This window comes from Papio anubis, chromosome 3, assembly GCF_008728515.1.
Source record: "Papio anubis isolate 15944 chromosome 3, Panubis1.0, whole genome shotgun sequence".
NCBI classification, from domain to species: Eukaryota; Metazoa; Chordata; class Mammalia; order Primates; family Cercopithecidae; genus Papio; species Papio anubis.
This window is the reverse complement of record NC_044978.1, coordinates 184,303,008-184,321,772: the sequence shown is the minus strand read 5'-3', so window position 1 is coordinate 184,321,772 and position 18,765 is coordinate 184,303,008. Positions and strand designations below refer to the sequence as shown.

At 58.5% G+C, this 18,765-nt stretch overlaps 1 protein-coding gene across 1 annotated transcript in view; it reads left to right on the top strand.

Moving 5' to 3' along the window:
• The first annotated feature begins 2,236 nt into the window (after positions 1-2,236).
• The window catches only part of PCGF3 (polycomb group ring finger 3), a 60,739-nt gene continuing 44,210 nt past the window's right edge, over positions 2,237-18,765 (top strand). Inside the window, exon 1 of the mRNA XM_003890928.3 lies at positions 2,237-2,467. The gene's annotated coding sequence lies outside the window, so the exon portion shown is untranslated. The remainder of the gene's footprint in view (positions 2,468-18,765) is intronic.

Genomic DNA, 18,765 nt, shown 5'->3' with positions numbered 1-18,765 from the left:
TGGGGGTGGGAGCAGACGCCTGATGTGTTTAAGAGAGAACTCGAGGAGGGAAATTGGAGAAAGAGTTCCTGAAGAGTGATGCTGTGAAGACAGCAGAGAAGCACAGGGTCCAGAGAGCTTTTTCTGTTCTGCTCTGTCCTTAAGGATGGGCAGCCCTTCTGCAAGTTTGTGAGTGACTAGAATGATCCACCAGAGAGGCACCTGATAGCCCTAGGAGGCCCTAGTGACTTGGCGGGCGGGGAGGGCGGACCAGCACCCTGGGGAAGGTTGGGGCCCCCCCCCGGAGGGGGGGACAGGGGCCTCCCCTCTCCCCCAGTCTGCTTGTGCCATGATTTTTGCCTCCTTTCTTTACAGCTCTGCTGAGGAATACGTACATGTATGTAACATGTGCACACGCCTGAACTCACACAGGACAACACAAACTGCCAACACCCTAGGCTTCTTTGGCCCCGATGCCCCCACCCTCAGGCCTTGGCTGAGTGAGGTCCCTGGAGGGTGCAGGTGGGAGACCTGGCTGGCTGCCGATGGGCCATGGATGGCCGGTGTGGGCATGAGAGGAAGAGGGTACAGAGGACTCCAGGGTCTTGCCTCAGGACTGGCGGTGGGGGCTGGGGGGGTGCTGGGGTACACAGCAGACTCAGAAGGGCCTGGGGAAGCCATCCTGCCATGTGGCGTTTGAGCTTCCTAATGACATTCAGCAGAAACAGAGCTGGACACAGGAGCCCAGGGCTCAGGGTCGAGGTCCGGGCACCACTGGCAGCCACCCAGGAGAGTAGTGGGCCGCCCAGAGGTAGGGTCTGAGTCTCCCTTAGGAGGGGCCTGGGGCCTGGAGTGAGTTCTGAACTGCAGCTTACCGCTCTGCCTCTTCCTGGGGCCACCACACACAGTCCAGGACTGTTTCTGGCCTGCTGGCCACACCCCCTTGCACTTCAGCACCCATACCTTGCCCCTGCCCTCCTTCCAGGATGACCCTCCAGCCCTCCCCTCCACATCTGGGGCCTGCCTCCCCCAACTGAAAACGGCAGTCAGGGCTCTTGTAGAGGGCCAGCACCCCAGCACCCCAATCCCAGGCAGCCCTCTCCAATGGGCCCCTCCCCTGCACTGGGCCACCCCTTGGCTCCACAGAGCCCTCCCTGCCTCCCCTCCCGCGGGGGCGGCAGCGGCCACATTTAGTCCCTCCCCTTCACAGCAGCACACCTGGGAATGCTGTGCACATTCACATCTCTGCTTTCTGCCCTCCTGCCACCCCAATAACGCACCCACCCAGTGCTGGAGGTTTCAGCAGGCCACCAGCCCTTCTCAGGCCCGTCTCAGCGCGGACTCAAGCTGCTTCCCCACGCCATGCGCCATACCTGGGCCCTGGGCCGCCAGCCCGGTGGCTGCGCCCGGGATCCGTCTCTGGACTTCTCTATGTGGACGGTCGCGGGGCCACTCCCTCAGATCCCCTCTCCAGGCGGCACGAGCTAAGGACTCCCCACTCCTGCTCCACGCCAGCACCCCACAGCCTCGCAGCGACTCCCCCTGGGCCTGCAGGGCCTCGCCTCTCCCCACGCACCCTCCACACTGCCCAGCGCCCCCGCCGCCCGGAACCTCGGTAGTCTAGCTTCCCAACCAAGACCCAGCCTGCCCTCACGTCCTGGGCCGCCCGCCCTAGACCCCGCAAACCTGGAGACACTAGGACCCCGCGCGACTGCACGCCCGCCTCAAACCCGCACGCGCCCGCCCAGTCCGTCCTGAAGCTGGGCATAACCCTAAATGCAAGCCTATCCCTAGACCAGACCCTAACCCCTGACCCTGACCCCACCCCTAATCCTGACCCTAACCGTAAAACCAACCCTAACCCCTAATGCTGACCCGAACCCTAAACCTGGCCCTAACCCTGACTCTAACCCCTAACCCTGACCCTAACCCCGACCCCTAACCCTGCCGGGAGGGCGCTCAGCCCCGGCTCCCAGAAAGGACAGCAGCACCCGGACCGGACAGCACCCCCGGAAGGACCCAGACTTGAGGACTCTGCTGCTCCAGCGCCCCAGCTCACGATCTTCCAGGACCAGGCGGGTCCAGCAGCGCAGCGCGGCTCTGTCGCTCTCCTGACCACGCCCCTCGTGTCCCCGCCCTATTCCCCGCCCCTGCCCCTCGCCGGCCGGTCCCTTGCCCGAGTCCAAGCCCGACGCGCCTGCGCCTCTGACCACGCCCCTCCCCGCCCCTATCCCCGCCCTTATCACTCGGCCCCGCCCACGCCCCTTGCGGCGGGGTGGGAGCCCAGCCGCACACCGCGCATGCTCCGAGCGCGGCGCCCCCGACGCGGCGTTCGGCTCGGCTCGGGCATTTCCGCCTCTTTGTTTTAAACTCCGGACGGGCTTTTTTCTCCTCCTCTTGGGGGGGACCCAGAGGGAGCGGCGCCCCCTCCCCCCCTCCGGCGCGGACCCCGCGTGCGCCTTGCTCGCCCGCAGCCCCGAGACCGCAGGTCAGTGAGTCCGCCCCGCCTGGCCTGGGCCCGCGGCGCCCGCTCCTCAGGCTGCGGCCTCGGCCCGTGTCCGGCCCGGAAGGCTCCGAACCCCGGGCCCGCGCTCCGGCGTCCCCGTCGGCCTGGCCTGGGAAGCCCTTGGCAGGCCCCGGAGAGGGCTGGAGCCCGGGAGGGCCGGCACCCCAGCCCAGGAAGGACTCCGGGAGGTCGAAGACCCCAGCTCAGGCAGGACCCCGGGAGGGCCGGGACTCCAGCCGAGGCAGGATCCCGGGAGGGCCAAGACCCCAGCCCAGGCAGGACCCCGGGAGGGCCAAGACCCCAGCCCAGGCAGGACCCCGGGAGGGCTGGGACTCCAGCCGAGGCAGGACTCCGGGAGGTCGAAGACTCCAGCCCAGGCAGGACCATGAGCAGGAGGTCCAAGACCCCAGCCCAGGCAGGACTCCCGGGAGGGCCAAGACGCTGTGCCCAGGCAGGACCCTGGGAGGGCTGGGACCCAGCTGAGGCAGTGACCTGGGAGGTCGAAGCACCCCAGCCCAGGCAGGACGCAGTGGGAGGGCCAGACCCAGCCCAGGCAGTGGCCCTGGGAGGGCCAAGACCCCAGCCCAGGCAGGACCCCGGGAGGGCTGGGTCCTCAGACCAGGCAGGACCTGAAGAGAGTTGGGCTCTGGGACTGCCAGGACCCCCAGAGTGCCAGGACACCATGACAGGTCATCCAGGAGGGTCTGACCCTGGGACAGGTCACCAAGAAGGGCTGGGACCCCAAGATGGGTCACCAAGGAGGGTCGGACCTGGCCACCTGGCAGGGCCCAGGGAGGGCTAGGACCCTGGGAAGAATCACGGAGAAGGGCCAGATCTAGGGACCAGGCAGAACCCAAAGAATGCCGGGACCCCAGAATAGGTTCCCCAGGAAGGTCCTGCCTTAATGTGGGTCACAGACGAGGGCCAGGACCCCATGACCATGACTTAGGAGGACCTGACCCTGGAGCAGTCCTGTGAGTCCTGTGAGCACTGCTCGGACCCTGAGACCACCCTATCTCCTCTGGGGGGCTGGGACCCTAAGACAGCCCTATCTCCCCCGGAGGCTCAGACCCTGAGACCACCCCATCTCCTCCGGAGGCTCAGACCCTGAGACCACCCCATCTCCTCCGGAGGCTCAGACCCTGAGACAGCCCTGTCTTCCCCGGAGGCTCGGACCCTGAGACCACCCCATCTCCTCCGGAGGCTCGGACCCTGAGACAGCCCTGTCTTCCCCTGGGAGCCAGGACCCTGAGACTGGACAGAGACAAGGGCTCCTGACATGGACAGGCTCCTAGATGACCAGGACCTCAAATGGGGTCACTTAGGGTCAGGACACTGGTGTGGACAGGGAAGAAGGCTAGGCTCTCAAGGAGGACCTGATGAGAGCTGGAACTTCCAGACAGGTCCTCAGAGGGTGGGGACTCCTGAACAAGTCACTGAGGAGCATGTAGACCCCAAGACTAGACTATAAGGAGTACTGGGACCCTGGAGGGGGGTTCCTGCAGTGTCCTGAATCTGCCCAGCCTCCTCAGCTGGACGCACCTGCTGTGAAGGCCGGGCATCTGGCATCCTGGTACCCGAGGCCCTTTCCATGAGACGCTGGGCCAGCCCCACAGCCCCACAGCCCCTGCACACAAACTGCCTAGGTGGTTCCTGGGGCAGGTATGAGCCAGGGGTTTCAGGGTTCCAGGAGCTCCCAGCCTACAGGCTCCATGCCTCAGGGTGGCACTGTGCTCTCCCCTCTCAGCCCCTTGTCCAGGGCTGCTGTCCTGTGCTTGCCTTGGCCATGGTCCGTGTCCAACACCTTCAACCCCTCCTGCCCCTCTCCCCATCTTCAAGGTCACGTGAGTGCCCCGCTTCCTCAGTATAGAGGCGTTTCCTGTGTCCGGGAGACTCGGAGGAGGGGTGGGGTCTGAGCTGGGATGTGGAATCCTGGGCATATTTTGGGGACAATTGGTCCAAGTCAGGAAAGCTGGAGCAGGCAAGGCTGTTTCCCACTCCCTCTCCAGTAAGGGAAGGAATTAAAGGATCGTGGTGGTGGTGGTAGGGGGGGTGGTTTATATCTCTGAAACCTTTGAATCAGTGTTTCATTGAGAACTTGTGGGTGTTTTCCTTTAATTTGGAAGTGGTAATGAAAAAGTGGGGTGCAGTTTTTATACTGCATGAGGTATTCAGAAGCGAGCGATCTATGCTGTCCTTTGAGTAGGGAAGGGTTGTCTAGTGAGATCTTGTCAAGGGCATTTCAAGAAGGTGGTCATCCCAGGAACCCCGCTCCCAGAGGGCGCCGTGTGGCTGCTGGGTGTGCCGCACATTTTCCAAAGGAGTGAATGATGCATGAACAAGTGAATGAAAGGCAGGGTCGCTCTTCAGGCACATCCCCTCAGATTAGGCATGCGGGCTTGCCTGGAAGTTGGGCAATAAGATGAGGTGTAACCCTAAAACTCTGAGCTATCTGGACTCCCAAGAGAGACACTGTGAATTAGATGGTTCGGGATTTCATCTCTGCTACAGCTTCACTTCTTGGTTACTTAGGAGAAAACCGTGTTCTCAGTGTCAGCCACATTGTGTCCCCGCATGGTCAGCCTGGGCCTAGAAGCTTTTACTCGCCCAGTGTAACCGCCAGGGACCTTTTTACTCAACATTTCCTTCCGATTTGCTCTTTTGACATATCCTTTACTGTTTTTTAAACTTCATTTGCTTTGTGAAATTGTGGAGAGGCTTGTGAAGCTGAGTGTTCAGGTTTGTTTGGGTCTGTGCTGTCTGGTTCCCAGGTTTTTAGAGGTGTGGCTGTGCTGAGTGGCTGTATTATTTATATATTGCTGTGCGGCAGATTACCCCAGAACCCATGACTTAAACCAACAGTCCAATAGTATCTTACTGTTTCTGTGGGTCGGGACTGCAGGCAGGCTCTGGCTCAGGGACCTCCCATCTGAGGTTGTGTCTCTGAAGGCTGGACTGGGGAGGGTCCGCATCCAGGCTGCGTCATGTGACTGTGGGCTGGAGACCTCGGTTCCTTTCTCAACATGGCAGCTCTGAGGGAGCCCATGCCAAGTCAGAGAGGGACAGGAAGGACGTCCCAGTCTTTGTGTAGTGACATTCTACCACTTTTGCCAAATTCTCTTTGCCAGGAGTCATTAGGCCCCTACACACTTGAGGGGAGGGGACTCCAAAACGGTGAGCATACGATGGGCAGATGGGGTCACTGGAACACCTTAAAGCCTGCACAGCACGGCAGTGCTGTGAGCCTGGCACCTGTCAGGGCACTGGAGAGACTTCCTGTAAGTGAATCAGCGATTGCATGTGGAGTCACGCATTAAGACGAGGATGTGACCATTCAGCTGTCTCTTTAATTGGTGCGGGTTTCTCCAGTGTCACCGTCATGACTGAGATATTTGTGATATGTAAAGGAAGATAAATTACAGATAGAAAAGATTCTTAGGAATTAACTTGTAATTTGGAATACCAGTAGCAAGCCATAAGACCCCCACAAATTGAATTGCAGGGTGTGTGTCACTGATGTCAAATTCTTTCCGACAGCTTCAGGTGCAATGATTGTACTTGTTCCCAGAGTCCCCTCATTTTCTTCATGCTAGTGATTTTGCTCCAGAAATTATCAACCGACTTCTGTTAAGTTTTCCTAAACCATTTTCAATATATGGGGGAAATGTTTTTACTGGTTACGGTAGACCTTGTGCACACGGTTATTTGTGACTTCATAAAAATGCCGTGGGAGACGTGAGACCCTGACCATGTTGGACATTTGACCTGTGTGAGGACTCAACTCCAGGGTCGAGGCACTACTGCGAGCCAGAGCCTCTGCTCCCAGCAGCCACCCCCCGCTCCACAGGGAGCCGGACCCTATGCCTCCCTCGGGTTCTGGGCTGGAGCGAGGGCCGGGAAGGGGACCTGTCCTGGACTCTGGAGACCTCAGCTGCCCCCTCCCACCACGCTGCCCTCTCTAGATCGTCAGCGGCTGTGACAAAATCGAGGAGCTGCAGGGTACGGCAGGGGCCCTTTGCCACGGGCTAGAATTGTTTACTTGGGTTTTTTGATTTGGATTATAAAGTGAGCCTTGTTTTGATGTATACTGTTACTCTTTATTAAAAGGCAGGATTTATTTTGTTTGCAGTCTTATTTGGTTTATGGTTAGAATTGAAGTTGAAAATGTAATTTTTCTACAGAATTAGCCAAGCGTGTGTAATTTTTCTGCAAAAATTAGCTGGGCATGGTGGCAGGTACCTGTAATCCCAGCTACTTGGGAGGCTGAGGCAGAAGAATCGCTTGAAGCCGCGAGGCGGAGGTTGCAGTGATCTGAGATCACACCACCGCACTCCAGACTGGGCGACAGAGTGAGACTCTGTCTCAAAAAAATAAAAAATAAAATAAAATAAAGAAAATTAATTTTTCTTTTACCATTGAAATATAGTGAGGTTTAGGGACAGTTTCCTATTGTTTATCTATTTTTTATTATGATATTTGCTGTTAATATTGTAAAAATATGGTGCAATTCATTGTGCTTCAAAAATTGAAATTATTTTTAATTTCATACATTAATAGTTTATCATTGAATTTTAAAAATGTGAGGCCTTAAGAAAAACAAAACAAAGCTATCTTTCCTGATCTGCCATGTTTCTCCCGACAGAACTGAATTATGTAAACGCCAAAATGACAAAGAACAATAGTGAATGTTGCCTAGGTGCATTTTTGTAGAATTATCCACTAAATTAAGCAAAACTGCCATTGATAGGAACTAATACTCTCTAGAAAATATAGCTCTTCAACCTATTATTATAATTGACTTGCTTTTTTTTTAAGATAAACTCTAATATTTTTGTTTGTTTGTTTTTGTTTTTTTGTTTGTTTGTTTTGAGTTGGAGTTTAGCTCTCGTAACCCAGGCTGGAGTGCAGTGGCACGATCTCGGCTCACTGCCACCTCTGCCTCCCAGGTTCAAGTGATTCTCCTGCCTCAGCTCCCTAAGTAGCTGGGTTTACAAGTGCCTGCCACCACGCCCTGCTAATTTTTTGTGTTTTTAGTAGAGACGGGGTTTCGCCATGTTGGCCAGGCTGGTCTTGAACTCCTAACCTCAGGTGATCCACCCATCTCAGCCTCCCAAAGTGCTGGGATTACAGGTGTGAGCCATTGCGCCCGGCCAATAAACTCTAATATTTAGGTACATTTAGAGAGTGGATTTGTTGGCTTGGTGGTTTTTTTTGTTTGTTTGTTTTTTGTTTTTGTTTTTTTGCAAATTCAGTGATATTTGCTGGGCTTTGCTACATTAACAGCAAATTCCAGATGTTTAATAAGAAATAGATGCAAAGAGAGGAAGTCTGTCTGCAGACCTCCTTGAAACTCCCTGTAATCCATGGGTCCTGTTGGCCTGGTGGGTCTTATGGGGGCTGTGGGCCTCGTGGAAGCTGTGGACCTCATGGGGGCTGTACGGCCTTGTTGGGGGCCTGTGGGCCTGGTGGGGGCTGTGTGGCCTCTGTGGGCCATGTGGGGGCTGTGTGGGCTCATGGGGGCTATGGCCTGGTGGGGGCTCATGGGTCCTTTGTGGCCTGGTGGGGGCTGTGGGCCTGATGGGGGCTGTGTGGGCTCATGAGGGCTGCGTGCCTCATGGGGGCTGTGGGCCTGGTGGGTCTTTGTGGCCTCATGGGTCCTGTGTGGCCTGGTGGGGGCTGTGTGCCTCCTTGGGGCTGTGGCCTTGTGGGTCCTATGTGCCTTGTGGGTCCTGTGTGACTTTGTGGGGGCTGTGGCCTCCTGGGGGCTTTAGCCTTGTGGCTCCTGTGTCCCTTGTGGGTCCTGTGTGGCCTGGTGGGGGCTGTGGCCGTGTGGGTCGTGTGTGGCCTTGTTGGTCCTATGTGGCCTGGCAGGGGCTGTGTGCCTCCTGGGGGCTGTGGCTTGTGGGTCCTATGTGCCTTGTGGGTCCTGTGTGCTTCATGGGTCCTGTGGGGACCTGTGGTGGGGACTGTGTGGCCTTGTGGGGACTGTGGCCTCATGGGGGCTGTAGCCTTGTGGGTCCTGTGTGGCCTGGTGGGGGCTGTGACCTGGTGGGGGCTGTGGCCTTGTGGGTCCTGTGTGGCCTGATGGGGGCTGTGGCCTCATGGGGGCTGTGGCCCCGTGGGTCCTGTGTGCCTCATGGGGGCCATGGCCTCGTGGGGGCTGTGGCCTTGTGGGTTCTGTGTGACCTTGTGGGTCCTGTGTTGCCTCGTGGGGGCTGTGGCCTCGTGGCTGCATCTCCTGTCTGGGTCCTGTGAGCTGTTACATTTCCAGGTTCTTGATCAGGTCTGGCCCATATTAGATGCTCAATAAATAGTAACCAGAAGCTGATCCTTGTGGATACTGTGTGGAGCTCCTGTGTGGAGCTGTTCTGAGGCGTGTTAACTTGTTGGATTCCTGATGCCGCCCAGGAATCAGACCATAAAAGCTGTGCTTGTTTCTCAGCATGAGCCTGGCATGGCAGAGGGCGCACAGGGCAGGCATGGTTGGAATGTGGCGGCAATGAGGGCTCACCTTAAAACTTTTTAAATGTTAAGTGATTTTAATTTACTTTTTCACCCAAATTTTTACGAAGAAAAAAATTGCAACAGAGAAAAATGGAGAAAATTATACAGTGAGTACTTGCTGTGGTCCAAATGTCTGTGTCCCCCAGAATCCATGGGGGACCCTAACCCCCAAGGTGGTGGTGTCGGGCGTGGGGCCCTCGGGAGGCTCTGCCCTGATGACCAGGGCCCTTTCTGTCATTGAGGACATGAGAGAAGGCGCTGCCTGTGAGGACTCCGACCCCACCAGCCCCCAAATCTGCCAGTGTCTTGATTCTGGACTCCCAGCCTGCAGAACTGAGAAGTGAGTTCTGTGGTTTGTCAGCTGCTCAGTGTCAGGTGCTTTGGTCACTGAACACACTAGGACGGCACCCTCTACCGCCTAGACCCACTCATGGCCGTTCGGCCACGTTTGCTTCCGCTCCTTCTCTCAGTACATCCTGGACCCACCTGTGAGCGGCTCTGGACAGGAGCCTTGCTGGGAAGGTGAGAGTCCCAGCTGAGAGCAAGAACCAGGGGAGGCCCCCACACCGCTGCAGCCTCACTGTGACCCCGGGACGGGGAGGCCCCCACATCGCTGCGGCCCCACTGTGACCCCGGGACGGGGAGGCCCCCACACCGCTGTGACCCCGGGACGGGGAGGCCGCCACACCGCTGTGATCCTGGGATGGGGAGGCCCCCACACCACTGCGGCTCCACTGTGGCCCCGGGACGGGGGTGCCTACTTCACAACGTTAGCTGATTTCCAGGCCGCCTTACCTCTCCCCAGCTGAGAATGTCTCCATGTCTTCCAGAACCAGAGTCAGCCAGACCCTGGCTTTGCCCTGGCCCTGCTGGCTGTGCCAGGTGAGACCCCCTGGCGCTGGAGGTCTTGTCTCCCTGTCCGTGGACCGGGCTCGCGTCCTTCCCACCCCACTGCCTTCTGCCAGGCCGGCGGAGACATGGCTCCTGATGTCCTCTTCAGTCTCAGCTGGAGAAAGTGGCTCTGGAGGGACTCTTGTCATTAGGCCAGGCACACCTGGGCACTCCCGATTTTGAGGTAGCTTATTTGGGACCTTAGTTACAGCTTCAAGAGTCCCTTTACAGCAGTCCGTGGGTCAGTATGTGAGAAACAGGACAAGGTCTGTGTACACCAGAGGCCCAGAATCTTGGTGCCTTTTCCGAATTCTGCCTCCCACAGTCTGGCCTCTGGTCACCCCAAATTTATATCCCTCTCACATACACACTGCACTCACCCCTTCCCTTACGAGGTTCCCAGGATCCCATCGAGGGTGGCATCAGCTCAGAGTCCCGAGGGCACTCCCAGGGGATCTGCTCAGCTGCTTCCAGCCCTACAGTGACGGGGTCCCACCGCCTCCGGGCCTGTTTTTACTTTATCCTGCTTCTGTGCAGATTGAGCAAGAGAACTGGGTGTCGGTGCCGGGACGCTGTAGACCCTGCGGGTGAGAACTGGGCTTCGGCTCTGGGCTAATGTAGACCCTGAGGGTGAGAACTGGGCGTCAGTGCCGGGACACTGTAGGCTTTGAGGGTGAGAACTGGGCGTTGGTGCCGGGACGCTGTAGACTTTGAGGGTGAGAACTGGGCGTCAGTGCTGGGGCACTGTAGACACCATTAATTGCGTTCTGACCTTGCCTCTCTTTTCCTGGTGTTGTCTGGCTTTACCATCTCCAGCTCTACCTCCTGAGGGTCACGTCATAGCCCCCAGCCCCCCTTGGCCTCTGTTCGTGTTCTCCTGTCTGAGGGCCGTGTTCTCCAGCCACCTCCTGGTGGTCCCTCGGGCCCCTGTTGTTGCCTCTGTCTCTGGCCCTCTTGCCTCTGTCTGGGGTTGCCCGCTGCCTTCGCAGCCTCGCCCTCCTCGGCTGGGTCTCCCGCCTTGGTCTGTCCCTCTTCTTCCTTGCCGTAGGTGTGTTTTTCCAGAGTCATCACTCCCTGGCCACTGTTGTGCCAGTCCCAGCTCGAGCCTGATTGTAGTCGACAGTGGCTGAGCCGGACTGGTGCCAGTGCTGCCAACACCGCCTGGCGCAGAAAAGGTGTTCGGCAGGCATTTTCTGAGTGAACGTTGAAACTCAACCTTCCTGAGACCTCTGGAAACACTTTTGCTTCCTCTCATCCTGAGTAGTCGAGTGGCTGGGCAGGGAATTCTGTGTGGAAGGTCATTTTCTTCAGAGTGAAGGATGGTGTCTTCGACTTGTAGAATTCATTGTTGCCATTGTGAAGCCGGATACGGAACCCCAGTCCTTTGTGGGGCTTCTGCCCCAGGGAGCTGTAGGGCCCCTCTGTGCCCTGAGACCCCACAGTCGGGGGGTGGCGGTGTGTGGCGCTCTGTGGCCCTTCATTCTGGCGGGCAGTGCTGGTGAGGGATTGTTTCAGCTTCTGAGGTGAAGGCCTGCCGTGGGCCTGGAGAATGACGGAGAATGATACAAGGTCTGTGTGCTCGTTGCCCCGCTGAGGACATAAAATTAAGGTATAATTCAAAGCTCCTTCTCTCACGTTTCTCTCTTCTTTCTACAAAACCTATTAATGAGATGTTGGAACTTTTCGCTCACATGTCCTGTCTTTTTCTAGTGTTTGGGAAGATTTTCTCAACTTGATCATCCAGTCCTTCTCCTGAATTTTAATATTGCCAGGCACATGGCTGACACAGGGAGATGGGCAGGGAACAAAATAAGTCAGTAAATTATAAGGTTGGAGCCCTGCTGCATGGGCACATGTGTGTGTGGATGTGTGTGCATGCATGTATGTGTGTGCGTGCGTGTGGGGGTGTGTGTATGCATCTTTGGGTGTGTGCATGTGTGTGCGTGCGTGTTGGGGTGTGCGTGCGTGTTGGGGTGTGCATGTTGGGGTGTGCATGCATGCATGGGTGTGTGTGCGTGGGCTTGCGTGTGTGTGCTTACTTTTTTTTTTTTTTTGAGACAGAGTCTTGCTTTGTCACTCAGGCTGGAGTGCAGTGATGCAGTCTTGGCTCACTGCAACCTCCACCTCCCGGGTTCAAGTGATTCTCCTGCCTCAGCCTCCTGAGTAGCTGGGACTACAGGCGCCTGCCACCATGCCCAGCTAATTTTTGTATTTTTAGTAGAGGTGGGGTTTCACCATATTGGCCAAGTGGCTCTCGAACTCCTGACCTCGTGATCTGCCTGCCTTGGCCTCCCAAAGTGCTGGGATTACAGGTGTGAGCCACCGCATCTGGCCGTGTGCGCTTACAAGGTGGTCTCTGCAGCGTCACTGAGATGACATTGAGAAGAGGCTTGATAAGGTGCAGGAGGGCGTGTTCTGGGCACAGGGCACCATGAGCAGGAGGGCCGAGAATGTCCTGCGGTAAGTGAGGAGTCCACGCGGCGGGGGCAGAGGCAGGTGTGGGCTGATGGCAAGGCCAGGGCCTGACCCCGATGGCCCTGAGGAGCCTCTGCGTCCACTCGGGCTTGTGTGTTCGGGGACCCTGTGGGTACTGCGTTGAGGTCAGTGAGGCCTGGTATGGCAGAGGTGAGGGTGCTGTGTGGGTGCTGGGTGTCCTTCAAGGCACAGCAGATTGGTTTCTAGTGGGGCCCAGTGTGAGGGAGGCGCAGGTGGCTCAGAGGTGCTGGGACTCCCCGGGGTACAAGGCTGTCAGAGGAGGTCAGGGCAGAAAGGTCCCAAGGGATGTGCCGGCCGCCCACTGACGTGCAGCCGTCAGACGTCTGGATGGGAGTTCAAGGCAGGGTTGGGCTGGAGGTGCCTGGAGAGGAAACGTGGAGTCCGGAGTCTGTGGGGCAGCCCCGGGGGCGGCACTGGCGGCCAGGCTGCTGAAGCGCCCCCAGCTCCCTGGTGTAACCTGCCTGGGCCTCCTGGACGGCTGCAGGCCTGCGAGGCCTGTGTTGAAGGGGGATGTCACTGGGCTGCACTCTGAGGCTGGTAGTGACTCTTCTCTGGGTCCCACCTTAGTGAATGTACCTCAGGTCTTTGTACAAACTCAAATATTTGTATAAACACTTAATTTAAGAAATGAGAGCTGGCGCTTGCCTGTAATCCCACCTACTGAGAAATGTCAGCCCAGCAGTGAGGCCTGTCTGGTCTCAGCCCTGTTCGTGTGAGCTCCGTGCTGTGTGCGTGGCCCCCACAGCACCGTGGTCCATGGAGATGGGGTCGGCTGGCTCTGGCTGGGGGTTGGGGGCCCGGCTGCTCTAATGCAGGCAGGACCCTGAGTGGGGCTAGGAGGCAAGGACCGGGTGGGGGGGCTCGATGTCGCAGGCGTGGGCAGGAACCCATGGCCCTCTGAGAGCTTCGTGGCCACGGTAGGGGCTGGGCCATGGGGGAAGCGACTTTATTGCCTGGGGTCAGTTCCTGGCAGGGATTCTTACTGTCTTTCTAGACACGGAACCCTTTTGAGAATTAAATTCAAAGCACTGTCATGTTATATCATTGTTTTTCATTTTCTTTTTTTTTGGAGATAGAGTCTTGCTCTGTCGCCCAGGCTGGAGTGCAATGGCACCATCTTGGCTCAGTGCAACCTCTGCTATACAGATTCAAGCAATTCTCCTGCCTCAGCCTCCTGAGTAGCTGGGATTACAGGCGCCCGCCACCATGCCTGGCTACTTTTTGTATTTTTAGTAGAGACAGGGTTTCACTATGTTGGTCACACTGGTCTTGAACTCCTGACCTTGTGATCTGCCCATCTCGGCCTCCCAAAGTGCTGGGATTACAGGCGTGAGCCACCTCGCCCAGCTGTTTTTCATTTTCTTAAAAAAACTTTCAGGGTGACATAACTGTTCAGAGAACCATGCAAAGTTCCCTTTTCCTCCTAACCTGGCTCCTCTCCAGTGGGAAGGAGCAGAGAGTGCTTGTGGTGTGGTTCTGCGTGTCCACACGAGGTTGATGAGAACCCTCGGTGCCTGGACTGTCTTCTCGCCAGGGGCAGCTCAGGGACGTGGTGGTGCTGGAGAGTGGTTTGTGTCTGTACCTCCCTGGCTGCTGTGAGCCGCCTCCCTGCGTCCTCTGTCCTCAGCACGGGTTGACGAGGGAGCCGTGTGTGTCTGTGGTGCAGGTGCGACGTGGGGTCCTGTCAGGGAACAGGAGCAAGGCGTTCATGTCATAGGGAGGTGGAGAAGGGACACTGTGTGAGTTTGGCAGGTGCCGAGGGCTGCAGCAGAGCTGGAGGCGCAGGGCGGTGCAGACGGGGCGTTTGGGGTCAGGCCGGCCGTGGAAAGACCGAAGTGGACCAGGTGCGGAGACAGAGCTCGAGGCGTCCAGTGGCCTGGCTGGGCCTTGTCCATGTGCTGCCGCAGGCATGGAAGGGACCCCAGCCCAGCTCCCTCCCTTGGCAGTGGGGGCATGAGGGTTGCATGACACAGGAAGGGACTGTCCGGATGATGGGAATGTGTCTGGGATCGTAGCTGTGGTGTAGCTCACAGTGTTGTGAACAGCGGGTGTTGGGTTGGGGGCATCTGTGGGGCCAGTTTCAGCAGTGTGGTCATTTTTGTGAAAATAAATGAAAACAGGTTTTGCAGAGCCCGTTGGTGAAGGCAGGGGTGCCTCTGGCGTTGACTGGACGGCCTTTCCCTCCTGAGTGACAGCCCTGGACGCACTGTCCCCTCATGAGGATGCCGATGTGGCCCTGCTGCCAGAGTGTGCCGTGCACGAGGGGGCCGGGCCGCACAAGCACCCGTGTGTCACTGAGGAGGGTGACTGCGGGAGGAGCACCCATGTGTCACCGAGGAGGGTGACTGTGCGGGAGGACACAGTGCCACAAGGGAGGGCGGCAGAGTGGTTTCAGCTCCAGGAGGTGGGGCAGCCCGTGCAGAGAGGTGCAGGGTCTCTTGTCTGGTGGACAGGAGCTGGCCCACCTGTGAGTGGGTAGGGCCTCCTGCCAGGGAGCCTTGTGCATGGCTGGGAGGAGGGCGCAGCTGATGTGGACGCAGCCCCAACGTGAACAGGACCCCACGTGGATGGGTGATGTGCATGTGGACCCCGCGTGGACATAGCCCTGACGTGAACAGGACCTCGCGTGGACAGGCGATGACGTGCACGTGGACCTGGCGTGGACGGGCGATGATGTGTGTGTGGACCTTGGCGTGGACGGGCGATGACGTGCGTGAGGACCCCGCGTGGATGGGCGATGACGTGCATGTGGACCTGTGTAGATGGGCGATGACGTGCCTGTGGACCTGGCGTGGATGCAGCCCCAACGTGAACAGGACCCCGCGTGGACGGGTGATGACGTGCGTGTGGACCCGGCATGGACGCAGTCCCGACGTGAATGGATGTGGTTCCGACGTGACCGCGCTGGCACGGGAAGCAGAGGGTGAGGCCCTGCTCTGCTGTCAGGAGGACGTGTCAGATTTCTGTCTCTAAGATGCTGCTCAGACTTGTCTAGAGGGTGAATTAGTGGGAGGGTGGCTTGGAGAAGGCTGTCCTGGGCGGGTTTCACCACTTGGATGTGAGCTCTGGCATGGGCCAGGGAGTGGCCGAGGACAGCGAAAAGGAGAGGATGACCCCATGGGCAGCAGGAGCTCAGACGGGAGGTGTGGAGCAGACGGGACTCCACGTGGCACCGTCCCTCCCACCTGGGCTGGGCACCCTCGAGGCTGAGGACACTGGGGAGGGAACGCTGCCTGTCGGGCAGTGGTGACGACTTCATGGGTGTGTGTGAAACCAACCTCGCTGCACGCTGCAGCAGTGCAGGCCCTGACTCTCCGTGCTCCCCAGTGGGGCTGCTCCATGCAGCACAGGACACGCCTGCAGCTCTGTGCCTCTGAGTCTCAGGAGCTGTTTTCTGGAAAGTTCATAACTCAGCAAAACTGACTCACAAACAACAGAAACTTCAAGGCTGTCCTAAGACATGGGTGGCAGAAGAAAATGTGCCCCAGGGGTGGGCTTGTGATGCCTCCTCTTCCTCCTGGCAGAGTCCCCCCAGAGGAAGCCTGGGCTGGGCAGTCAGCCAGATGGGGGAGGGGGCCGAGGCGTCCAGGCTGCAGAGGGTGCCGGGGTGGACAGCGGAGGAGAGAGGGAGTCGGTGCCTGAGGAGGCTGTGGGCGAGGCGGAGCAAGGGCAGAGTGCACTCACTGGGGGTCACCCTGCCCCCCGGGACTCCCCTCATAGGACAGAGAAGCCCCCAGTGAGCGGGGCTGCTGAACGCAGGCCCCAGGGCCTGTAGGATCCTTAGGGAGACAGGTGGCTCTGTATGTGGGCGTGGAGAGAGGCCCATGGGAGACGGGTGGATGGGTGTCTCTGTGTGTGGGTGGGCAGAGGCTTGTGGGAGGTGGGTAGACGGGTGACTCTGTGTGTGGGCGTGGAGAGAGGCCTGCGGGAGAAGGGTGGATGGGTGTCTCCGCATGTGGGCATGGGGAGAGGCCCGCAAGAGATGGGTGGACGGGTGACTCTGTGTGTGGGCATGGAGAGACCCGTGGGAGACTGGTGGACGGGTTGCTCTGTGTGTGGGCGTGGAGAGGCCTGTGGGAGACTGTTGGATGGGTGGCTCTGCGTGTGGGCATGGGGAGAGGCCTGTGGGAGGCGGATGGGTTGGTTGGCTTTGCGTGTGGGCGTGGAGAGAGGCCTGCGGGAGGTGGATGGGTTGGGCTGTTGGGTGGCTCTGCGTGTGGGCGTGGAGAGGCCCGTGGCAGCTCCTTCGTTGCAGAAACCGCATCAGAGCACATCTCACGTAGTGCAGGACACACGGGGCGTGGGACAGCGTCTGTATGAGAGCAGCATCTGTGCGTATGCAGTGTTATTTAAGGACACACCCACAGACACGGACGGACACGTCCTTACACGGAGAACGGCCATTGCCTCTGAGTGTTCAGGATGATACGTTTTTCCTTAATATCATCCTTCGCTTTGCTCATCATACTGAATACGTGTGTATGTGAGTTTTAATGCAAAACAAAACAAACAAGCCGCTGTGTTATCCAGACGGCTCTGTGCTGTGGGCGCGACTCAGGACAGCGGCTCCTCCCAGCGTCCGTTAGCGGCAGCTAAATGACAGGAGCCGGAGGCCGCTCCAGGCAGCGGCGTGGCTGGTGTGCGGGGTGTTTTGGGGGTGTCTGAGCTAGGTGGAGAGGAAGGCATATGTCACGCTGAGACATCAGAGACACATCCATTCACGTCAGGGCTGCGCCCGCGCCGAATCCACACTCACGTCATTGCCACCCACGCCGGGATGTGTCTGAAGAGTGTGGTGACAGCCGTGTGCCCTGTGCATTTCTGAAGGCTCCTAGCGGCTGCAGTTGCCGGGAGCCATGGAGCCATGTGACCTTGAGGTCCACCGGGGGGGGGGGGGGTGCATTTCGGAGGCTGGAAGTGGCACCTGGAGGGGCTGGCCCTGGGTGTGATCGCTGAGAGGAGGGAGGTGGAAAAAGATCTGGAAGATGCCCGCGGGAAGCAGGAGAAGGTGAGTGACCAGAGTGGGGTGCCCAGAGGGTAGCCCAGGGCAGACCAGAGGAGGGGCGGGTTTCGCACCCCCGGGAAGGGGGAGGGGCTCTGTGAAAGTGAGAGCTGTGTGGACATGGAGCTTGTGAGTCTGACCGGGAAAGACAGAGGGTTCCAGACGGTGCGGGAGCCCCTTGGTCTGGCTGTGTGGGGCAGGGTCCTCACCCCCGGGGAGGGGCCTCGTAGGGCGGATTCCTAGAAGATCCTCAGGACGCAGGAGCAGAGGCTGCTGGCTGGATGAGGATGGAGCCGAGACCTGAGCGGGCAGCCTGGGCCTGAAGGACAGCACAGGGGCTTGTGTGAGACCACGAGGGGCTAAGTACGATGCCCATGTGATCCAGGTCTGGTGTGTGACGCGTCAGGCCCCACGGCACCCCAGGCTGGCTGGCCCCCTAGAAGGCCTGTGGTCTCCATGGCCGCAGTGCGTTCTGGGGACAGGGCAGAGTGGAGTCAGCAGAGGGAGGAGGTGCGTGGGGCGTCCAGGGATCCAGGGGTCTCCGGGCCACACTCCCCTCCCCAGCAGCTGTGAGGATGGTGCGGGCTACTGTCTGCCCAGGACTGTAAGTGTCAGGCATAGCAGCTGCTGTTAACAGTCAAGGAATGTTCCGGTCAATTCGAGAACTTCAGGGCCCAACAGCAGAGCCCTGGCAGACAGACTCAAGACAGGTGGTGGTTGTCAGCCAGGAGGGGGCGCGGAGCCCTGGGGGTGGTCAGGCCCATGTGGCCTTGGGACAACAGCGAAGAGATGGGATCGGCTGCAAGAGACAGGGAAGTGGGTGACAGGGAGGCTCAGGGGCTGCAGCCAAGGCCCCAGAGGCTCTTCCAGACCAGAGCCCATGTTTGGCCATGCCGGCCAGGTCAGGGGCTCAGTCCGGCGGGCCACCACAGCCGGCAGCACAGGCGGGAAGGTGAAGCTCCATGGAGCACCCTGGTGGACAGTGGTGCTGTGGGGGCTGTGGACCAGAAGACGGAGCCCATGCTCTGTCTGGATGGGTGGGGTGGCAGCTGCCAGTTCAAGGTCTGTCTTTTGTTTATTTACTTCATAAAACGCTCCAGGTGTTTTGTGAGAAATTATTCTTGGCCAGTGTGGTGGCTCACACCTGTAATCCCAGCACTTTGGGCCGGGTGTGGTGGCTCACACCTGTAATCCCAGCACTTTGGGAGGCCTTGTGGGCGGATCACCTGAGGTCAGGAGTTGAGACCAGCCTGGCCAGTGTAGTGACACCCCCGTCTCTACTAAAAATACAAGAAATTAGCTGGGTATGGTGGTGCACGCCTGTAGTCCCAGCTACATGGGAGTCTGAGGTAGGAGAATTGCTTGAATCTGGAAGGCGGAAGTTGCA